This window comes from Arachis ipaensis, chromosome B9 (assembly GCF_059453495.1).
Source record: "Arachis ipaensis isolate K30076 ecotype BB chromosome B9, ASM5945349v1, whole genome shotgun sequence".
NCBI lineage: Eukaryota > Viridiplantae > Streptophyta > Magnoliopsida > Fabales > Fabaceae > Arachis > Arachis ipaensis.
This window is the reverse complement of record NC_142444.1, coordinates 43563673-43586423: the sequence shown is the minus strand read 5'-3', so window position 1 is coordinate 43586423 and position 22751 is coordinate 43563673. Positions and strand designations below refer to the sequence as shown.

At 39.5% G+C, this 22751-nt stretch overlaps 2 non-coding genes across 2 annotated transcripts; one reads left to right on the top strand and one right to left on the bottom strand.

Moving 5' to 3' along the window:
- Window positions 1–415: 415 nt before the first annotated feature.
- LOC148544480 (small nucleolar RNA R71) lies at window positions 416–523 on the bottom strand. Its single transcript, XR_015901525.1, has one exon. It is a non-coding gene; the product is annotated as a small nucleolar RNA R71 (small nucleolar RNA).
- Window positions 524–9267: 8744 nt separating this feature from the next.
- Window positions 9268–9375, top strand: LOC148544479 (small nucleolar RNA R71). The gene has a single exon (XR_015900692.1). It is a non-coding gene; the product is annotated as a small nucleolar RNA R71 (small nucleolar RNA).
- The last annotated feature ends 13376 nt before the right edge of the window (window positions 9376–22751 follow it).

Sequence of the window (22751 nt, the reverse complement as noted above, 5' to 3'; positions counted from 1 at the left end):
AGAAGTAGTTATGGCAGCCGAAAATAATAACAATGGTGGAGATGCAAGGAAGATGCTTGGTGACTTTACTGCACCCACTTCTGACTTCTATGGAAGAAGCATCTCAATTTCTTCAATTGAAGCAAACAACTTTGAGCTTAAGCCTCAATTAGTTTCTCTAATGCAGCAGAATTGCAAGTTTCATGGACTTCCATTGGAAGATCCTCATCAGTTGTTAGCTGAATTCTTGCAAATCTGTGACACTATTAAGACCAATGGGGTTAATCCCGAGGTCTACAGACTTATGCTTTTCCCCTTTGCTGTAAGAGACAGAGCTAGGACATGGTTGGACTCACAACCTAAAGAAAGCCTGAACTCTTGAGAAAAGTTGGTCAATGCTTTCTTGGCCAAATTCTTTCCACCTCAAAAGTTGAGCAAGCTTAGAGTGGAAGTCTAAACCTTCAGACAGAAGGAAGGTGAATTCCTCTATGAAGCTTGGAAAAGATACAAGCAATTGGTCAGAAGGTGTCCTTCTGACATGCTTTCAAAATAGAGCATCTTATGTATATTCTATGATGGTCTGTCTGAATTGTCCAAGATGTCATTGGATCACTCTGGTAGTGGATCTCTTCATCTGAAGAAGATGCCTACAGAAGCCCAGGAACTCATTGAAATGGTTGCAAATAACCAGTTCATGTATACTTCTGAAAGAAATCCTGTGAATAATGGGATGACTCAGAAGAAAGGAGTTCTTGAGATTGATACTCTAAATGCAATATTAGCTCAGAATAAAATATTGACTCAGCAAGTCAATATGATTTCTCAGAATCTAACTAGAATGCAAGCTGCATCCGGCAGTACTAAAGAAGCTTCCTCTGAAGAAGAAGCTTATGACCCTGAGAATCCTGCAATGGAAGAGGTGAATTACATGGGAGAATCCTATGGAAACACCTATAATCCTTCATGGAGGAAATATCCTAATTTTTCATGGAAGGATCAACAAAAGCCTAATCAAGGCTTCAATAATACTAATGGTGGGAGAAATAGGTTTGGCAATAGCAAGCCTTTTCCATCATCTTCTGAGCAACAGACAGAGAATTCTAAGCAGAGCCTCTCTGACTTAGCAACCATAATCTCTGATCTATCTAAGACCACTCTCAATTTCATGACTGAAACAAAGTCCTCCATTAGAAATTTGGAGGCACAAATGGGTCAACTGAGTAAAAGAGTGGCCGAAACTCCTCCTAGTACTCTCCCAAGCAATACAGAAGAAAATCCAAAAAGAGAGTGCAAGGCCATCAATATAACTTACATGGCCGAACCTATAGAGGAGGAAGATACAATGATTTCCAGCGAGGAAGACCTCAATGGACGTCCACTGACCCCTGAGGAGTTCCCCATTGAGGAACCAAAGGAATCTAAGGCTCATATAGAGACCATAGTGATTCCACTGAACTTACTATTGCCTTTCATGAGCTCTGATGAGTATTCTTCCTCTGAAGAAGATGAAGATATTATTGAAGAGCAAGTTGCTCAGTATCTAGGAGCAATCATGAAGCTGAATGCCAAGTTATTTGGTCATGAGACTTGGGAGGATGAACCTCCATTGCTCATCAATGAACTAAATACCTTGGTTCAACAGAAATTACCTCAGAAGAAACCGGATCCCGAAAAGTTCTTAATACCTTGCATCATAGGCACCATGACCTTTAAGAAGGCTCTGTGTGACCTTGGTTCAAGTATAAACCTCATGTCACTCTCTATAATGGAGAAACTAGGGATCTTTGAGGTACAAGCTACAAGAATCTCATTAGAGATGGCAGACAATTCAAGGAAATAGGCTTATGGACTTGTAGAGGATGTCTTAGTGAAGGTTGAAGGCTTTTACATCTCTGTTGATTTCATAATCCTAGACACTGGGAAGGAAGAGGATGAATCCATCATCCTTGGAAGACCCTTCCTAGCCACAGCAAGAGCTGTGATTGATGTGGACAGAGGAGAGTTAGTCCTTCAATTGAATGAAGACTACCTTGTGTTTAAGGCTCAATGATCTTCTTCTGTAACCATGGAGAGGAAGCATGAGAAGCTTCTCTCAGTACAGAGTCAAACAGAGCCCCCACACTCAACTTCTAAGTTTGGTGTTGGAAGGCCATCATCAAGCTCTGAGTCTCTGTGAAGCTCTCTAAGAGCTCACTATCAAGTTATTGACATTAAAGAATTGCTTGTTGGGAGGCAACCCAATGTTATTTAATTATATTTATTTATATTCCATTGTCATTTTATGTTTTCTTTAGGTTGATGATCATGTGAAGTCATAAAAATAACGGCAGAATTAAAGCAAAATCAAAAACAGCATCAAAAATAGCACACCCTGGAGGACAGGCTTACTGGCATTTAAACGCCAGTAAGGATAGCAGAATGGGCGTTAAACACCCAGCCTGGCAGCATTCTGGGTGTTAAATGCCAAAATGGGCAGCACTCTGGGCGTTTAACGCCAGAAAAGGGTGTCTGGCATCTGGCTGGCGTTAAACGCCAGAAAGGGGCAACAGACTGGCGTTTAACGCCAGGAAAGGTAGCAGAGCTGGCATTTAATGCCAGAATTGGCACACTGAGGGTGTTTGAACGCTAGAATAGTGCAGGTAGCAGAATTTCTTGACACCTCAGGATCTGTGGACCCACAGAATCCCCACCTACTCCACCTCTTCTTCTCTCCTCTTCACACCTTTCCATAAACACTCTTCCCCAAATACCCTTGACCAATCCCATCAATAAATCTTCCCCAAATACCCTTTACCTATCAAATCCTACCCTCTTCCCCATATCCTCTTCACCACTCATATCCATCCATCATAAACCCTACCTACCTCATCATAAACCCAACCTTACATGACCGAATTCCCCCTCTCTCCTACCCTATAAATACCCCTCTTCACTACCTTCAATTTCACACATCATACACACTATTACCCCCCTTGGCCGAAACCACTACTACTCTCTATCTCCTCCATTTCTTCTTCTACTCCTTTCTTTCTTCTTTTGCTCGAGGACGAGCAAACCTTTTAAGTTTGGTGTGGAAAAAGCTCTGCTTTTCTATTTTTCCATAACCATTAATGGCACGTAAGGCCAGAGAAACCTCTAGAAAGAGGAAAGGGAAGGAAATTACTTCCACCTCCGAGTCATGGGAGATGGAAAGATTTATCTCAAAGGTCCATCAAGACCACTTCTATGAAGTTGTGGCCAAGAAAAAGGTGATCCCCGAGGTCCCCTTCATGCTCAAAAAGAGTGAATATCCGGAGATCCGACGTGAGATTCGAAGAAGAGGTTGGGAAACTCTCACCAACCCAATTCAACAAGTCAGAATCTTAATGGTTTAAGAGTTCTATGCCAATGCATGGATCACTAAGAACCATGATCAAAGTATGAACCCGAACCTAAAGAATTGGCTCACAATGGTTTGGGGAAATTACTTGGATTTCAGTCCGAAAAATGTGAGGTTGGCATTTAACTTGCCAATGATGAGAGGAGATCCCCATCCTTTCACTAGAAGGGTCAACTTTGATCAAAGGTTGGACCAGGTCCTCATGGACATCTGTATAGAAGGAGCTCAATGGAAGAGAGACTCAAGAGGCAAGCCGGTTCAACTGAGAAGGCTTGACCTCAAACCCGTGGCTAGGGGATAGTTGGAGTTCATTCAACGCTCTATCATCCCTACTAGCAATCGGTCTGAAGTTACAATAGACCGGTGGTGCACGAAATTGTGATCTCCAGGCTCGAACAAATCCTGGTAATGGCTCCAGAGCTTGGTGCTCTGATCTTAATTCATAATTGTCACAACTTCAATACAACTAACCAGCAAGTGCACTGGGTCGTCCAAGTAATACCTTACGTGAGTAAGGGTCGAATCCCACGGAGATTGTTGGTATGAAGCAAGCTATGGTCACCTTGTAAATCTCAGTCAGGCAGATATAAATTGATAATGGTGTTTTCGAATAGTATATAATAAAATAGGGATAGAGATACTTATGTAAATCATTGGTAGGAATTTCAGATAAGCGAATGGAGATGCTTTTCGTTCCTCTGAACCTCTGCTTTCCTGCTATCTTCATCCAATCAGTCTTACTCCTTTCCATGGCTGGCTTTATGCAAGGGCATCACCGTTGTCAGTGGCTACATCCCCTCCTCTCAGTGAATAATATGCTCACGCACCCTGTCACGGCACGACTATTCATCTGTCGATTCTCGATCATGCTGGAATAGGATTCACCCTCCTTTTGCGTCTGTCACTAACGCCCAGCACTCGCGAGTTTGAAGCTCGTCACAGTCATTCAATCATTGAATCCTACTCAGAATACCACAGACAAGGTTTAGACCTTCCGAATTCTCTTGAATGCCACCATCATTCTAGCTTACGCCACGAAGATTCCGGTTAAGAGATCTAAGAGATACTCATTCTAGCTTATTTCATGTAGAACGGAAGTGTTTGTCAAGCACGCGTTCATAAGGGAAAAGGATGATGAGCGTCACACATAATCATCACCTTCATCACGTTCTTGGGTGCGAATGGATATCTTAGAAGCGAAATAAGAAGAATTGAATAGAAAACAGTAGTACTTTGCATTAATCTTTGAGGAACAGCAGAGCTCCACACCTTAATCTATGGAGTGTAGAAACTCTACCGTATGAAAATACATAAGTGAAGGTCCAGGCATGGCCGAGATGGCCAGCCCCCAAAACGTGATCAAAGGATCATAAGGTAATCCAAAGATGCCTAATACACTAGTAAGAGGTCCTATTTATAATAAACTAGCTACTAGGGTTTACATGAGTAAGTATTTGATGTATAAATCCACTTCCGGGGCCCACTTGGTGTGTGTTTGGGCTGAGCTTAAGTGTTGCACGTGCAGAGGCCAATTGTGGAGTTGAACGCCAGTTTTTGTGCCAGTTTGGGCGTTCAACTCTGGTTTTGGATCCTTTTCTGGCGCTGGACGCCAGATTTTGGTAGAAAGCTGGCGTTGAACGCCAGTTTACGTCGTCAATTCTTGGCCAAAGTATGGACTATTATATATTGCTGGAAAGCCCTGGATGTCTACTTTCCAACGCAATTGGAAGCGCGCCATTTGGAGTTCTGTAGCTCCAGAAAATCCACTTTGAGTGCAGGGAGGTCAGAATCCAACAGCATCAGCAGTCCTTTTTCAACCTCTGAATCTGATTTCTGCTCAAGTCCCTCAATTTCAGCCAGAAAATACCTGAAATCATAGAAAAACACACAAACTCATAGTAAAGTCCAGAAATGTGAATTTAACACAAAATCTATTAAAAACATCCCTAAAAGTAACTAGATCCTACTAAAAACATACTAAAAACAATGTCAAAAAGCGTATAAATTATCCGCTCATCACAACACCAAACTTAAATTGTTGCTTGTCCCCAAGCAACTGAAAATCAAAATAGGATAAAAAGAATAGAATATACTATAAATTCCAAACTATCAATGAAACAGAGCTTCAATCATATGAGCGGGACTTATAGCTTTTTGCCTCTTGAATAGTTTTGGCATCTCACTTTATCCATTGAGGTTCAGAATGATTGGCATCTATAGGAACTTCAGATTTCGAATAGTGTTATTGACTCTCTTAGTTCGTATGATGATTCTTGAACACAGCTTCTTTATGAGTCTTGGCCGTGGCCCTAAGCATTTTGTTTTCCAGTATTACCACCGGATACATAAATGCCACAGACGCATAATTGGGTGAACCTTTTCAGATTGTGACTCAGCTTTGCTAAAGTCCCCAATTAGAGGTGTCCAGGGTTCTTAAGCACACTCTTCCTTTTTTTTTTTTTGCTTTGGACCTTGACTTTAACCGCTCAGTCTCAAGTTTTCACTTGACACCTACACGCCACAAGCACATGGTTAGGGACAGCTTGGTTTAGCCGCTTAGACCAGGATTTTATTCCTTTAGGCCCTCCTATCCACTGATGCTCAAAGCCTTGGGGTCCTTTTTAATTGCCCTTGCCTTTTGGATTTAAGGGTTATTGGCTTTTTGCTCTTGCCTCTTGGTTTTAAGAGCTTTGGCTTTTTCTGCTTGCTTTTTCTTTTTCTTTCTATTTTTTTTCGCCTATTTTTTTTTTCTGCAAGCTTTGTTCTTTGCTGCTTTTTCTTGCTTCAAGAATCATTTTTATGATTTTTCAGATTATCAAATAACATGTCTCCTAGTCATCATTCTTTCAAGAGCCAACATATTTAACATTCTTAAACAACAACTTCAAAAGACATATGCACTGTTCAAGCATACATTCAGAAAACAAGAAGCATTATCACCACATCAATATAATTAAACTAAGTTCAAGGATAAATTCAAAACTCATGTACTTCTTGTTCTTTTGAATTAAAACAGTTTTTATTTTAAGAGAGGTGATGGATTCATAGGACATTCATAACTTTAAGACAGAGTTACTAACTACTAATGATCATGTAATGAAGACACAAACATGGATAAGCACATAACATATAAAACGAAAAAAACAGAGAAAGTAAGAACAAGGAATGAGTCCACCTTAGTGATGTCCTTGAGCTCTTCTATGTCTCTTCCTTGTCTTTGCTGCTCCTCCTTCATTGCTTTTAGATCTTCTCTGATTTCATGAAGGATGATGGAGTGCTCTTGATGTTCCACCCTTAGTTGCTTCCAATAATTGTGTGGAAGAAAATGTATCCCCTGAGGTATCTCAGGGATCTCTTGATTTGCAGTCAAATGTTCTACCACTGAGCTATAGACCCTTGATGGAAGCTTTTGTCTTCCCTTTCCTCTTTCTAGAGGTTTCTCTGGCCTTAGGTGCCATCAATGGTTATGGAAAAAACAAAAAAAGCTATGCTTTTACCACACCAAACTTAGAATGTTGCTCGCCCTCGAGCAAAAGAAGAAAGAATAGAAGAATAAGAGGAAGATATGGAGGAGATGGATGGGAGTGTGTATTCGGCCATATGGGTGGGATTGGGTGGGAGAGAGATGTTGAATTTTTGAAGGTAGTGGGTGTATGGATGTGAGTGGTAAATGGAAAAAAAAAAGAAGGGATGATCATGAATGGAAAGAGAGATGATGAGGTAGGTGGGGATCCTGTGGGATCCACAGATCCTGAGATGATCCTGTGGGGTCCACAGATCCTGAGGTGTCAAGGCATTTACATCCCTGTACCAATTTAGGCATGTAAAATGCCCTTGCACACAACTCTGGGCGTTCAGCGCCAGGTTGGTGCCCATTTTGGGCGTTCAACACCCCTTTGCTGCCATTTCTGGCGTTGAACGCCAGAACCATGCTTGTTCTGGGCGTTCAGCGCCAGGATGCTCCCATTCTGGGCGTTCAGCGCCAGAACTATGCTCTGTTCTGGCGTTTGAACGCCAGACAGATGCTCCTCCAGGGTGTGATTTTTCTTCTGCTGTTTTTGATTTCGTTTTCAATTTTTATATTTATTTTGTGACTCCTCATGATCATGAACCTATAAAGACACATAACTAAGAAAAATATAGTTAGATAAATAAACATTAGGTTGCCTCCCAACAAGCGCTTCTTTAATGTCAATAGCTTGACAGTGGGCTCTCATGGAGCCTCACAGATGTGCAGAGCTTTGTTGAGACTCTCCAACACCAAACTTAGAGTTTGGATATGGGAGTTCAACACCAAACTTAGAGTTTGGTTGTGGCCTCCCAACACCAAACTTGGAGTTTGACTGTGGGGGCTCTGGTTGACTCTGCTTGGAGAGAAGCTTTTTCTGCTTCCTCTCCATGGTTGCAGAGGGAGATCCTTGAGTTTTAAACACAAGGGAGTTCTCATTCCATTGAAGGAATATTTCACCTCTGTCAACATCAATCACAGCTCTTGCTGTGGCCAGGAAAGGTCTTCCTAGGATGATGGATTCATCCTCTTCCTTTCCAGTATCTAGGACTATGAAATCAGCAGGGATGTAAAGGCCTTCAACCTTTACTAACACGTCCTCTACTTGTCCATAAGCCTGTTTTCTTGAGCTGTCTGCCATCTCTAATGAGATTTTAGCAGCTTGCACCCCATAGATTCCCAGTTTCTCTATTACAGAGAGGGGCATGAGGTTTATTCCTGAACCAAGGTCACACAGAGCCTTAAAGACCATGGTGCCTATGGTACAGGATATTATGAACCTTCCAGGATCCTGTCTCTTCTGAGGCAATGTCAGTTGATCCAGATCACTTAGTTCATTGATGAACAAGGGAGGCTCATCTTTCCAAGTATCAATGCCAAATAGTTTGGCATTCAGCTTCATGATTGCACCAAGAAACTTGGCAGTTTGCTCTTCAGTAACATCCTCATTCTTTTCAGAAGAGGAATACTCATCAGAGCTCATGAAGGGTATAAGGAGGTTCAATGGGATCTCTATGGTCTCTAGATGAGCCCCAGAGTCCTTTGGTTCCTCAGAGGGAAGCTCCTTATTGACCACTGGACGTCCCAGGAGGTCTTCCTCCTTGGGATTCACGTCCTCTCCTCTCCTCACAGGTTCAGCCATGGCGCTTATGTCAATGGCCTTGCACTCTCCTTTTGGATTCTCTTCTGTATTGCTTGGGAGAGTACTAGGAGGGATTTCAGTGATCCTTTTACTCAGCTGGCCCACTTGTGCTTCCAGATTTCTAATGGAAGACCTTGTTTCATTCATGAAACTTATAGTGGCCTTAGATAGATCAGAGACTAGATTTGCTAAATTAGAAGCATTTTGTTCAGAGTTCTCTGTCTGTTGCTGAGTTGATGATGGAAAAGGCTTGCTATTGCTAAACCTGTTTCTTCCACCATTATTAAAGCCTTGTTGGGGCTTTTGATCCTTCCATGAGAAATTTGGATGATTTCTCCATGTTGAGTTATAGGTGTTTCCATAAGGTTCACCTAAGTAATTTACCTCTGCTATTGCAGGGTTCTCAGGATCATAGGCTTCTTCTTCAGAAGATGCCTCTTGAGTACTATTGGATGCAGCTTGCATTCCATGCAGACTCTGAGAAATCATATTGACTTGCTGAGTCAATATTTTGTTCTGAGCCAATATGGCATTCAGAGTATCAACTTCAAGAACTCCCTTCTTCATAGGCGTCCCATTACTCACAGGATTCCTTTCAGAAGTGTACATAAACTGGTTATTAGCAACCATGTCAATGAGTTCTTGAGCTTCTGTAGGCGTTTTCTTTAGGTGAATGGATCCACCTGCAGAAGTGTCCAGTGACATTTTTGATAGCTCAGATAAACCATCATAGAATATATCCAGGATGGTCCATTCTGAAAGCATGTCAGAAGGACACTTTTTGGTCAACTGTTTGTATCTTTCCCAAGCTTCATAGAGGGATTCACCTTCTTTCTGTCTGAAGGTTTGAACATCAGCTCTAAGCTTGCTCAGCTTTTGAGGAGGAAAGTACTTGGCTAAAAAAGCCGTGACCAGCTTATCCCAAGAGTTTAGGCTGTCTTTGGGTTGAGAATCCAACCATAATCTAGCTCTGTCTCTTACAGCAAAAGGGAAAAGCATGAGCCTGTAGACTTCAGGATCTACTCCATTAGTCTTAACAGTATCACATATCTGCAAGAATTCAGTTAAGAACTGAAAAGGATCTTCAGATGGAAGTCCATGAAACTTGCAGTTCTGCTGCATCAGAGAAACTAATTGAGGTTTCAGCTCAAAGTTGTTTGCTCCAATGGCAGGAATGGAGATGCTTCTTCCATGTAAATTGGAATTAGGTGCAGTAAAGTCACCAAGCATCTTCCTTACATTATTATTATTTTCGGCTGCCATCTCCTCTGCCTGTTCGAAAATTTCTGAAAGGTTATCTCTGGATTGTTGTATTTTAGCTTCTCTTAATTTTCTCTTCAGAGTCCTTTCAGGTTCTGGATCTGCTTCCACAAGAATGTTCTTATCCTTGCTCCTGCTCATATGACAAAGAAGAAGGCACAGAAAAATAATAATAATAATAATAGAGATCCTTTATACCACAGTATAGAGATCCCTGTGTGAGTAGAAGAAGAGAAGAAAAGAAAATCTGAACTCAGAGAGAGAGGGGGTTCGGATTTTTGGTGAGTTGAAGGAAAGATGTTAGTATATCAATAAACAAATAGAAGAGGATGAGAGGGGGAAGTGAATTTTCGAAAACAATTTTTGAAAATGAGTTAGTGATTTTCGAAAATAGTTTTTGAAAAAGGTTAGTATTTTTTTTCGAATTTTTTTTTTTAAAAATCAAAAATAAAAATAATTAGTTAATAAAAAAGAAATTTTTGAAAAAGAGGGAAGATATTTTCGAAAATTAGAGAGAGAGAGAGTTAGTTAGGTAGTTTTGAAAAAGTTAAGAAACAAACAAAAAGTTAGTTAGTTAGTTGAAACAAATTTTGAAAAGATAAGAAGTTAGGAAGTTAGAAAAGATATTTTGAAATCAATTTTTTGAAAAAGATAAGATGAGAAGATATTTTTGAAAAGATATGATAGAAATTAGTTTTTGAAAAAGATTTGATTTTTAAAATCACAATTAATGACTTGATTCACAAGAAATCACAAGATATGATTCTAGAACTTAAAGTTTGAATCTTTCTTAACAAGTAAGTAACAAACTTGAAATTTTTGAATCAAAACATTAATTGATTAGTTATTTTCGAAAATTTTATATAAAAATAAGAAAAAGATTTTTGAAAAAGATTTTTGGAATTTTCGAAAATAACTAAGAAATTTGAAAAAGATTTTGAAAAAGATAAGATTTTCAAATTGAAAATTTGATTTGACTCATAAGAAACAACTTTGATTTTTAAAAATTTTTGAAAAAGTTAACTCAATTTTTGAATTTGATGAGAGAAAAAGGGAAAGATATTTTTTTGATTTTTTGAATTTTTATGAAAACATGAAAATTATGCAATGCATGAAATTTTTAGATCAAAACATGAATGTATGCAAGAATGCCATGAATGTCAAGATGAACACCAAGAACACTTTGAATGTCAAGATGAACATCATAGACACAATTTTGAAAAATTTTTTAATGCAAAGAAAACATGCAAGACACCAAACTTAGAATTCTTTAATGCTTACGCACTAAGGATTCAAGAATGCATATGAAAAACAAGAAAAGACACAAAACATGAAATCATCAAGATCAAACAAGAAGACTTACCAAGAACAACTTGAAGATCATGAAGAACACTATGAATGCATGATATTTTCGAAAAATGCAAGATGCATATGCAAGTGACACCAAACTTATGATATGACTCAAGACTCAAACAAGAAACACAAAAATATTTTTGATTTTTATGATTTTCTAAATTTTTTTTTTTTGGATTTTTATTTTATATTTTTCGAAAAATTATTTAGAAAAAGGAAAAATAAGGATTCCAAAATTTTTAATATGAATTCCAGGAATCTTGCCATGTTAGTCTTAAAGCTCCAATCAAAGGGTCTGGCATGGCTTAACAGCCAGCCAAGCTTTAGCATATAATTACATGGGCTGGAGTGATTAGTTGAATACCAATCCCAAAGTAGTTTGGGTATGGCTTTACAGCCAGATATGAATCAACATATTTCATGAAACACTAGAATTCATTCTTAAAAATTTTGAAGCCATAGAATAATTTATTTTTGAAAACATTTTTTTTTTGAAAACTTTTTTTTTTCGAAAACAAAGAAGAATTTTTGAAAGATTTTTGAAAAATTTTTTAAAACAAAACAAAAAGAAAATTACCTAATCTAAGCAACAAGATGAACCGTCAGTTGTCCAAACTCGAACACTCCCCGGCAACGGCGCCAAAAACTTGGTGCACGAAATTGTGATCTCCAGGCTCGAACAAATCCTGGTAATGGCTCCAGAGCTTGGTGCTCTGATCTTAATTCATAATTGTCACAACTTCGATACAACTAACCAGCAAGTGCACTGGGTCGTCCAAGTAATACCTTACGTGAGTAAGGGTCGAATCCCACGGAGATTGTTGGTATGAAGCAAGCTATGGTCACCTTGTAAATCTCAGTCAGGCAGATATAAATTGATAATGGTGTTTTCGAATAGTATATAATAAAATAGGGATAGAGATACTTATGTAAATCATTGGTAGGAATTTCAGATAAGCGAATGGAGATGCTTTTCGTTCCTCTGAACCTCTGCTTTCCTGCTATCTTCATCCAATCAGTCTTACTCCTTTCCATGGCTGGCTTTATGCAAGGGCATCACCGTTGTCAGTGGCTACATCCCCTCCTCTCAGTGAATAATATGCTCACGCACCCTGTCACGGCACGGCTATTCATCTGTCGGTTCTCGATCATGCTGGAATAGGATTCACCCTCCTTTTGCGTCTGTCACTAACGCCCAGCACTCACGAGTTTGAAGCTCGTCACAGTCATTCAATCATTGAATCCTACTCAGAATACCACAGACAAGGTTTAGACCTTCCAAATTCTCTTGAATGCCGCCATCATTCTAGCTTACGCCACGAAGATTCCGGTTAAGAGATCTAAGAGATACTCATTCTAGCTTATTTCATGTAGAACGGAAGTGTTTGTCAGGCACGCGTTCATAAGGGAGAAGGATGATGAGTGTCACACATAATCATCACCTTCATCACGTTCTTGGGTGCGAATGGATATCTTAGAAGCGAAATAAGAAGAATTGAATAGAAAACAGTAGTACTTTGCATTAATCTTTGAGGAACAGCAGAGCTCCACACCTTAATCTATGGAGTGTAGAAACTCTACCGTATGAAAATACATAAGTGAAGGTCCAGGCATGGCCGAGATGGCCAGCCCCCAAAACGTGATCAAAGGATCATAAGGTAATCCAAAGATGCCTAATACACTAGTAAGAGGTCCTATTTATAATAAACTAGCTACTAGGGTTTACATGAGTAAGTATTTGATGTATAAATCCACTTCCGGGGCCCACTTGGTGTGTGTTTGGGCTGAGCTTAAGTGTTGCACGTGCAGAGGCTAATTGTGGAGTTGAACGCCAGTTTTTGTGCCAGTTTGGGCGTTCAACTCTGGTTTTGGATCCTTTTCTGGCGCTGGACGCCAGATTTGGGTAGAAAGCTGGCGTTGAACGCCAGTTTACGTCGTCAATTCTTGGCCAAAGTATGGACTATTATATATTGCTGGAAAGCCCTGGATGTCTACTTTCCAACGCAATTGGAAGAGCGCCATTTCGAGTTCTGTAGCTCCAGAAAATCCACTTTGAGTGCAGGGAGGTCAGAATCCAACAGCATCAGCAGTCCTTTTTCAACCTCTGAATCTGATTTCTGCTCAAGTCCCTCAATTTCAGCCAGAAAATACCTGAAATCACAGAAAAACACACAAACTCATAGTAAAGTCCAGAAATGTGAATTTAACACAAAATCTATTAAAAACATCCCTAAAAGTAACTAGATCCTACTAAAAACATACTAAAAACAATGTCAAAAAGCGTATAAATTATCCGCTCATCAACCGGGCTATCATGATCCATAGCATCATGAATAGAGAGGAAGTAGAAGTTCATGAGATCATATCCCTAGAACTCTACAAGGTGGTGGATAAGCCCTCTACTTTGGCAAGGTTAGCCTTCCCTCATCTCATCTATCACCTATGCAATTCAGCTGGAGTTGTCATAAAGGAAGACACTCTCATTGAAGAGGACAAGCCCATCACTAAGAAAAGGATGGAGCAAACAAGAGAGACCACTCATGGACCTCAACAAGAGCATGAGGAAGTTCCTCATCATGAAATCCCTGAGATGCCTCAAGGGATGCACTTTCCTCCACATAATTATTGGGAGCAAATCAACACCTCCTTAGGAGAATTGAGTTCCAACATGGGGCAACTAAGGATGGAGCACCAAGAGCACTCCATTATCCTCAATGAAATTAGAGAAGACCAAAGAGCCATGAGGGAGGAGCAACAAAGGCAAGGAAGAGACATAGAGGAGCTCAAGCACTCCATAAGATCTTCAAGAGGAAGAACTAGCCGCCATCACTAAAGTGGACCCGTTCTTTAATTTCCTTGTTTTTCGAATTATATGCTTTATGTTTTGTCTATGTTTGTGCCTTTATTACATGATCATTAGTGTTTAAGTGTCTATGTCTTAAAGCCATGAATGTCCTATGAATCCACCACCTTTCTTAAATGAAAAATGTTTTTAATTGCAAAAGAAAAAGGAGTATATGAATTTTGAATTCTATCTTGGAATTAGTTTAATTATTTTGATGTGGTGGTAATACTTTTTGTTTTCTGAATGAATGCTTGTACAGTGCATATTTTTGAAATGGCAGCAAGTGATCTTAAGGGCATTAGCCCAGCCAGATGCATGCACAAGATACTATTGGAGGATGATGCCAAGCCAATGGTTCAACCACAGAGGCAGCTGAATCCAGCCATGAATGAGGTATTGCAGAAAGAGGTCCCTAAGTTACTAGAGGCTGGGATTATTTATACTATTTCTGATAGCCCCTGGGTGAGCCCTGTCCAGGTTGTCCCCAAGAAGGGAGGCATGACAGTGGTTCATAATGAAAAGAATGAACTGGTTCCTACAAGAACAGTTACAGGGTGGCGTATGTGTATTGACTACAGAAGACTCAATACAGCCACCAGAAAGGATCATTTTCCTTTACCATTCATAGACCAGATGCTAAAGAGACTAGCAGGTCATGAATACTACTACTTTTTGGATGGCTATTCAGGTTACAACCAAATTGCAGTAGATCCTCAAGACCAAGAAAAAACAGCATTCACATGTCCTTCTAGAGTATTTGCCTACAGAAGGATGCCATTTGGTCTTTTCATGTTTGGAGGCTGGCCTCACAGCCATGCCTAGACCTTTTTCACTTATGTATTTTCTACAGTGGAGTTTCTACACCCCATAGATTAAGCTGTGGAGCTCTGCTGTTCTTCATGAATTAATGCAAGTACTATTATTTTTCTTTCAATTCACGCCTACTTCTTCTCCAAGATATACTCTCGTACTTAATTCAGTTAAGTCAGAAAGAAGGGGTGATCCATGACAATCACCCAATCTTCGTTACTCGCTTAGCCAAGATCCGCGTGCCTGACAACCACAAAGCGGTATACATGATGTTCAACGTAGTCATTGGACGACAGCCGGAGTATATTCTCTTGGATATCTAATACACGGACTGAGTCCGTGAGATTAGTATCTCCGTGGTATAGGCTAGAATCATTGGCAGCATTCCTGGGATCCAGAAAGTCTAAACCTTGTCTGTGGTATTCCGAGTAGGATCTGGGAAGGGATGACTGTGACGAGTTTCAAACCTACGAATGTTGGGCGCAGTGATAGTGTTCAAAAAGATCAATGGATTCTATTCCGACGCTAGCGGGAACCGACAGATGATTAGCCATGTGGTATCTGTGCTTGGTATTTTTCATCCGAGACGAGAAATATGACAGTTGATTAGCCGTGCAGAAACCGTAGAGGACCATTTTCACTGAGAGGATCTTACAGCTTGCCTTGGAAGGGAGCACGCATGGTTGGAAGAAGCAACAAAGCATCTCCAAACGCTTATATGAAATTCCCACCAATGAATTACATAAGTAACTTTATTTTATTTTATGTTTTGTTTATCTTTTAATTATCAAAACCCCATAACCATTTGAATCCGCCTGAGTGAGATTTACAAGATGACCATAGCTTGCTTCAAGCCGACAATCTCCGTGGGATCGACCCTTACTCATGTAAGGTTTATTACTTGGAAAAATACCAGGTACGATCTCTGCACGGCTAATCAACTGTTGGATTTCTCGTCTTGGATGAAAAATACCATGTACAGCTACTGCACGGCTAATCATCTGTCGGTTCCCACTAGCATCGGAATAAGACCCTTGTCCTTTTGCACACTGTCACTGCGCACAACATTCGCAGGTTTGAAGCTCGTCACAGTCATCCCTTCTCGGATCCTACTCGGAATACCACAGACAAGGTTTAGACTTTCCGAATCCCAGGAATGCTGTCCATGATTCTAGCCTATACCACGAAGATACTAATCTCACAGACTCGGTCCGTGTATTTGATATCTAAGAGATACGCACTCAAGCTGTCGCCCAATGACTATGTTGAGCTCAAATAGAACGGGAGTGGTTGTCAGGCACGTGTTCATAGAACTGAGAATAATGATGAGTGTCACAAATCATCACACTCTTCATATTGAAGTACGAATGAGTATCTTAGAATAGAATCAAGCGTGATTGAATAGAAAACAGTAGTAATTGCATTAATCTATTGAAACACAGCAGATCTCCTCACCCCCACCTATGGGGCTTAGAGACTCATGCCATAGAAAATACAATATGAAGTGTAAAAATTGTCATAAGGTGCTAAATGAATCTCTAAAAGTAGTTTTTATACTAAACTAGTAACTTAGGTTTACAGAAAATGAGTAACTAAGTGCAGATAGTGCAGAAATCTACTTCTGAGACCCACTTGGTACGTGTCTGGGCTGAGCTTTCAATCTTTCACGTGCATATGCCCAAGGTTGGAGTTAAACGCCACCCTGGGTGCCAAAATGGGTGTTTAACGCCAAGAATTATGCCAGTTCTGGCATTTTACGCTAGAAAGTTTTAGGCTATCTTTTAACGCTAGTTTGGGCCATCAAATCTCGGGAAAAGTATGGACTATTATATATTGCTGGAAAGCCCAAGATGTCTAATTTCCAACGCAATTAATAGCACGCCAATTGGCTTCTGTAGCTCCAGAAAATCCACTTTGAGTGCAGGAGGGTCAAAATCCAACAGCATCTGCAATCCTTTTTCAGCCTCTGGATCAGATTTTTGCTCAGGTCCCTCAATTTCATCCAGAAAATACTGGAAATTACAGAAAAATACACAAACTCATAGTAAAGTTCAGAAATGTGATTTTTGCATAAAAACTAATATAAATATAATAAAAAGTAACTAAAACATACTAAAAACTATGTAAAAACAATGCCAAAAAGGGTATAAATTTTCTGCTCATCACAACACCAAACTTAAATTGTTGCTTGTCCCCAAGCAACTAAAAACAAAATAGGATAAAAATAAGAGAAAATACAATAAATTCTAAAATTATCAATGAAGATTAGTTTTAATTAGATGAGCGGGGCTGGTAGCTTTTTGCTTCTGAACAGTTTTGGCATCTCACTTTATCCTTTGAAGTTCAGAATGATTGGCATCCATAGGAACTCAGAATTCATATAGTGTTATTGATTCTCCTAGTTGAGTATGTTGATTCTTGAACACAGCTACTTTATGAGTCTTGGCCGTGGCCCTAAGTATTTTGTTTTCCAGTATTACCACCAGATACATAAATGCCATAGACACATAACTGGGTGAACCTTTTCAGATTGTGACTCAGCTTTGCTAGAGTCCCCAGTTAGAGGTGCCCAGAGCTCTTAAGCACACTCTTTTTGCTTTGGACCACGACTTTAACCACTCAGTCTCAGCTCTTCACTTAGACCTTCATGACACAAGCACATGGTTAGGGACAGCTTGATTTAGCCGCTTAGGCCTGGATTTTGTTCCTTTTGGCCCTCATATCCATTAATGCTCAAAGGCTTGGATCCTTTTTACCCTTGCCTTTTGGTTTAAAGGGTTATTGGCTTTTTCTGCTTGCTTTTTTTTTCTTTTTCTCTCTTTTTTTCGCCACTTTTTCTTTTCTTTTTTTTTTTCTGCAAGCTTTTCACTGCTTTTTCTTGCTTCAAGAATCAATTTTATGATTTTTCAGATTATCAATAATATTTCTCCTTTTTCACTATTCTTTCAAGAGCCAATAATTTTAACAACAAAATAAAAAATATGCACTGTTCAAGCATTCATTCAGAAAACAAAAAGAATTGCCACCACATCAAAATAATTAGACTAATTTCAACATAGATTTCGAAACTATGCACTTTTTGTTCTTTTGCAAATAAAAATATTTTTCCTTTAAGAAAGGTGAGGGATTCATGGAATTATTCATAGCTTTAAGACATAGACTCTAAATTTTATTGATCATGGAACAAAAAATAAACATAAAAGCAGACAAATAATAATAAAAGAAAGGAAATTAAAGACATAAAAATAAATGACTCTAATACTATTGCTTTTGTAACTCTTAAAATAGGTTTCTAATAATAAAAGTTATCACAGAGTTAGGACTCAACAACCTTGATTTTGAGGGGTAGGTGCTCCTTCAATTTGTGGGATGTCCAACTCTTCAATGGATAGGTTCTGACGCTTTAGCTCCTGTATTTCACGTCCTTGTTTCTCTTGTTCATTGAGCATTTTGCAGAGCATGCTATTTTGATTCTGCTACTCTTCTTTGAGTTGATTCATAGCTTCTTGCAGCTTTGTGACAGATGCTTCTAAGCGGGCCCAATAGTCAAATTGAGGAATTTCTAGGAGGAGCTCATGTGCCCCCTCTTGATGAGGTTATCTTGAATTTGAGGTCCATCCATAACTTTTTTGGTGATTGGGCGTTCAACTATGATGTATTCATCTACACCCATCTGTACGCCCGCATCTTTGCATAACAGACTAATCAAGCTTGGGTAGGCCAATTTGACGTCAGTGGATTCTTTGTTTACAAACATGTAAATTTCAACAGGGATCAGCTGATGAATCTCTACCTCCTTCCCCAGCATAATACAGTGAATCATCACTGCCCTCTTGACAGTGACTTCAGATCGATTGCTGGTTGGGAGTATAGAACGCCCAATGAAATCCAGCCAACCTCTAGCAATTGGTTTGAGATCACCTCTCTTTAGTTGGTTTGGAACACTTTTTGAATTAGTAATCTACTTGGTTCCAGGGAGGCATATGTCCTCTAGAACTTGATCTAGCCTTTTATCCTTGGCCATTCTCCTATTAAAGGACTCTGGATCATCTTGTAGTTGAGGAAGTTTAAGAACCTCTCTCACTTTGTCAAAGTGGAAGTAAATAACCTTCCCTCTGACCATAGTCCGAAAGGAGTAGAAAGCAGTTCCCTCTAATCTTTTCTTTTCTGTCATCCACAGATTTGCATAGAATTCCTGAACCATGTTTCTTCCAACATGTATCTCAGGATTAGCCAGGACTTCCCAGCCCCTGTTTTGAATCTGCTCTTGGATCTCCGGATATTCATCTTCTTTCAGATTGAACCTAACTTCCGGGATCACTGATCTTCTGCACACAATTTTGAAATAATGGTCTGCATGTTCTTTGGTGCAGAAGTTCTCATGCATCCAACGTGGTTTTAGATTGCTTTCTTTCTTCTCTCTTGAAGCAGTTTGTCTTCCTTTGGGTGCCATGAGATTGGTTTGTTTTATCTCAGGGATCACAGAAATTACACCAAACTTAGATATTTGCTTGCCCTCAAGCAAAATAAAAGGAAGAAGATGAATAGAGGGAGAGAAGGATTTGAATGATGGAGTAAAGGGGATGGCCGAATTTATAAATAAAGGGGAGGGAGGGAAGGGTTCAAAATTTTTAGAAAAAGATATGATTTGAAAGATATGATTGATAAAAGATAAACACGATATGAAAAAGAGAAGATTGTTTTCAAAATTTAAGAGATATGAAAAAGATATGATGAGGTTTAGATTTGAATTTTTGTTTATGCATCTAAGAAGTAAAAGATAATATGAATGAGTTAAAAAGATTTGAAAAGAAATTGGAAATATGAATGAATTTTTGAAAAGGAATTGAAAAGAATTGAAGAAGAATTAAAATGAATTTATAAGATTATAAATTTTTGTGAATGGAAATTAAAAAATGAATGTTTGTAATGTTTGGATGAAGAAAATTTTGATTTAAAACATAAAAATTCGAAAAAAATTGAATTGGAAACGAAATTACCTCTCTCCTAGCTGTTCTAGCGTTAAACACCCAGAATGATAGCCATTCTGGCGTTTAACGCCCATCTGGTGGCCATTTTAGGCGTTTAACGCCCAGCCAGGTATCCTGGCTGGCATTAAACGCCAGAAATCCTTCTTTATTGGGCATTTTTCTGAACACCCAGAATGCTGCCCATTCTGGTGTTTAACGCCCAGAATGATACCTTTACTGGCGTTTTAATGCCAGTGAGCTCTTTTTCTCTGTGATTCTTCTGCTTTATGTTCTAAACCTTTGTTTCCCTTACTTGTTCACTGAAAAGCATTAATAAACATGAACAACAAAATTAAATGGACTTATATAATTGTTATAAACATCTAAATAATGGCTGGGTTGCCTCCCAGTAAGCGCTTCTTTACTGTCTTTAGCTGGACTTTTACTGAGTTTTTTAATTTAGTCTCAGTCTTGAGCATTCTTGCTCAACATCACCTTCAAGATATTGTTTGATTCTCTGTCCATTAACAATGAACTTTTTGTCCGAATCAATATCTTGAAGCTCTACATAGCTATATGGTGACACACTTGTAATCACATACGGTCCCCTCCACCGGGATTTCAATTTCCCAGGGAACAATCTGAGCCTAGAGTTAAATAGCAGGACCTTCTGTCCTTTCTCAAAGACTCTAGATGACAGCCTTTTGTCATGCCACCTTTTTGCTTTCTCTTTATAAATTTTAGCATTTTCGAAAGCGTTGAGTCTGAACTCCTCCAGCTCATTCAACTGGAGTAATCTTTTCTCTCCAGCTACCTTAGCATCAAGGTTTAGGAACCTGGTTGCCCAATAGGCCTTGAGTTCCAGTTCCACTGGCAAATAACAAGCTCTTCCATACACAAGCTGGTATGGATAGGTTCATATAGGAGTCTTGAATGCTGTTCTGTATGCCCACAGAGCATCATCCAAACTTCTTGCCCAATCCCTTCTACGGGTACTTATAGTCCTTTCCAGGATTCATTTTAGTTCTCTATTCGAGACTTCAGCTTGCCCATTTATCTGTGGATGATATGGAGTTGCCATTTTATGGTTAATTCCATATCGGACCAGAGCAGAGTCAAGCTGTTTATTACAGAAATGAGTGCCTCCATTACTGATCAGTATCCTAGGGACACCGAACCTACTGAAGATATGCTTCTGGAGGAATTCAACACTGTCTTAGTATCATTAGTGGGTGTTGCATTTGCCTCTACCCATTTAGATACATAGTCTACTGCCACCAGAATATAAGTGTTTGAGTATGATGGTGGAAAACGCCCCATGAAGTCAATACCCATACATCAAACAACTCAATCTCTAGGATCCTTTGCTGAGGCATGGAATAACCGTGAGGTATATTACCAGCTCTCTGGCAACTGTCACAGTTACGTACAAACTCTCGGGAGTCTCTATAGAGAGTAGGCCAGTAGAAACCATATTGGAGAACCTTTGTGGTTTTTCGCTCACCTCCAAAGTGTCCTCCATATTGTGATCCATGGTAATGCCATAGGATCTTCTGTGCCTCTTCTCTAGGCACACATCCGTGGATTACTCCGTCTGCACACCTCTTAAAGAGATATGGTTCATCCCACAAGTAGTACTTTGCATCAGAAATCAATTTTTTTATTTGTTGCTTACTGTACTCTTTGGTTATGAATCTCATAGCTTTATAGTTTGCAATGTCTGTAAACCATGGTAATTCCTCAATGGCAAAGAGTTGCTCATCTGGAAAGGTTTCAGAAATCTCAGTAGGAGGGAGGGACGCCCTTGCTACTGGTTCTATCCAGGACAGGTGATTTGCTACCTGGTTCTCTGTCTCTTTTCTGTCTCTTATTTCTATATCAAACTCTTGCAGAAGCAACACCCATATTATGAGTCTGGGTTTTGAATCCTGCTTTGTGAGGAGATATTTTAGAGCAGCATGGTCAGTGTACACAATCACTTTTGATCCCACTAAATAAGATATGAACTTGTCAATGGCATAAACCACTACAAGCAACTCCTTTTCTGTGGTTGTGTAATTCTTTTGTGCGTCATTTAAAACACGGCTAGCATAGTAAATGATGTGTATAATCTTGTTATGCCTCTATCCCAATACTGCACCAATGGCATAATTACTGGCATCACACATTAGTTCAAATGGTAATGTCCAGTCTGGTGCAGAAATGACTGGTGCTGTGACCAACTTAGCTTTCAGGGTTCCAAACACCTGCAAGCACTCTGTGTCAAAGACAAATGGCATGTCAGCAGCTAGCAGATTGCTCAGAGGTTTTGCAATTTTTGAAAAATCCTTTATAAACCTCCTATAGAATCCTGCATGCCCCAGAAAGCTTCTGATTGCGTTAACATTGGTAGGTGGTGGTAATTTTTCAATTACCTCTACCTTAGCTTGATCCACCTCTATTCCCTTGTTCGAAATTTTGTGCCCAAGGACAATTTCTTCAGTCACCATAAAGTGACAATTCTCCCAGTTTAAAACCAGGTTAGTCTCTTGGCACCTTTTCAAAACAAGTGCTAGATGGTCAAAACATGAGCTGAATGAGTCTCCAAATACTGAGAAGTCGTCCATAAAGACTTCTAAAAATTTCTCTACCATATTAGAGAAGATAAAGAGCATGCACCTCTGAAAGGTTGCAGGTGCATTACATAAACCAAATGGCATCCTTCTGTAGGCAAATACTCCAGAAGGACATGTGAATTCTGTTTTCTCTTGGTCCTGAGGATCTACTGCAATTTGGTTGTAACCTGAATAGCCATCCAAAAAGTAGTAGTATTCATGACCTGCTAGTCTTTCTAGCATATGGTCTATGAAGGGTAAAGGAAAATGATCCTTTCTGGTGGCTGTATTGAGTCTTCTGTAGTCAATACACATACGCCACCCTGTAACTATTCTTGTAGGAACCAGTTCATTCTTTTCATTATGAACCTCTGTCATGCCTCCTTTCTTGGGGATAACTTGGACAGAGCT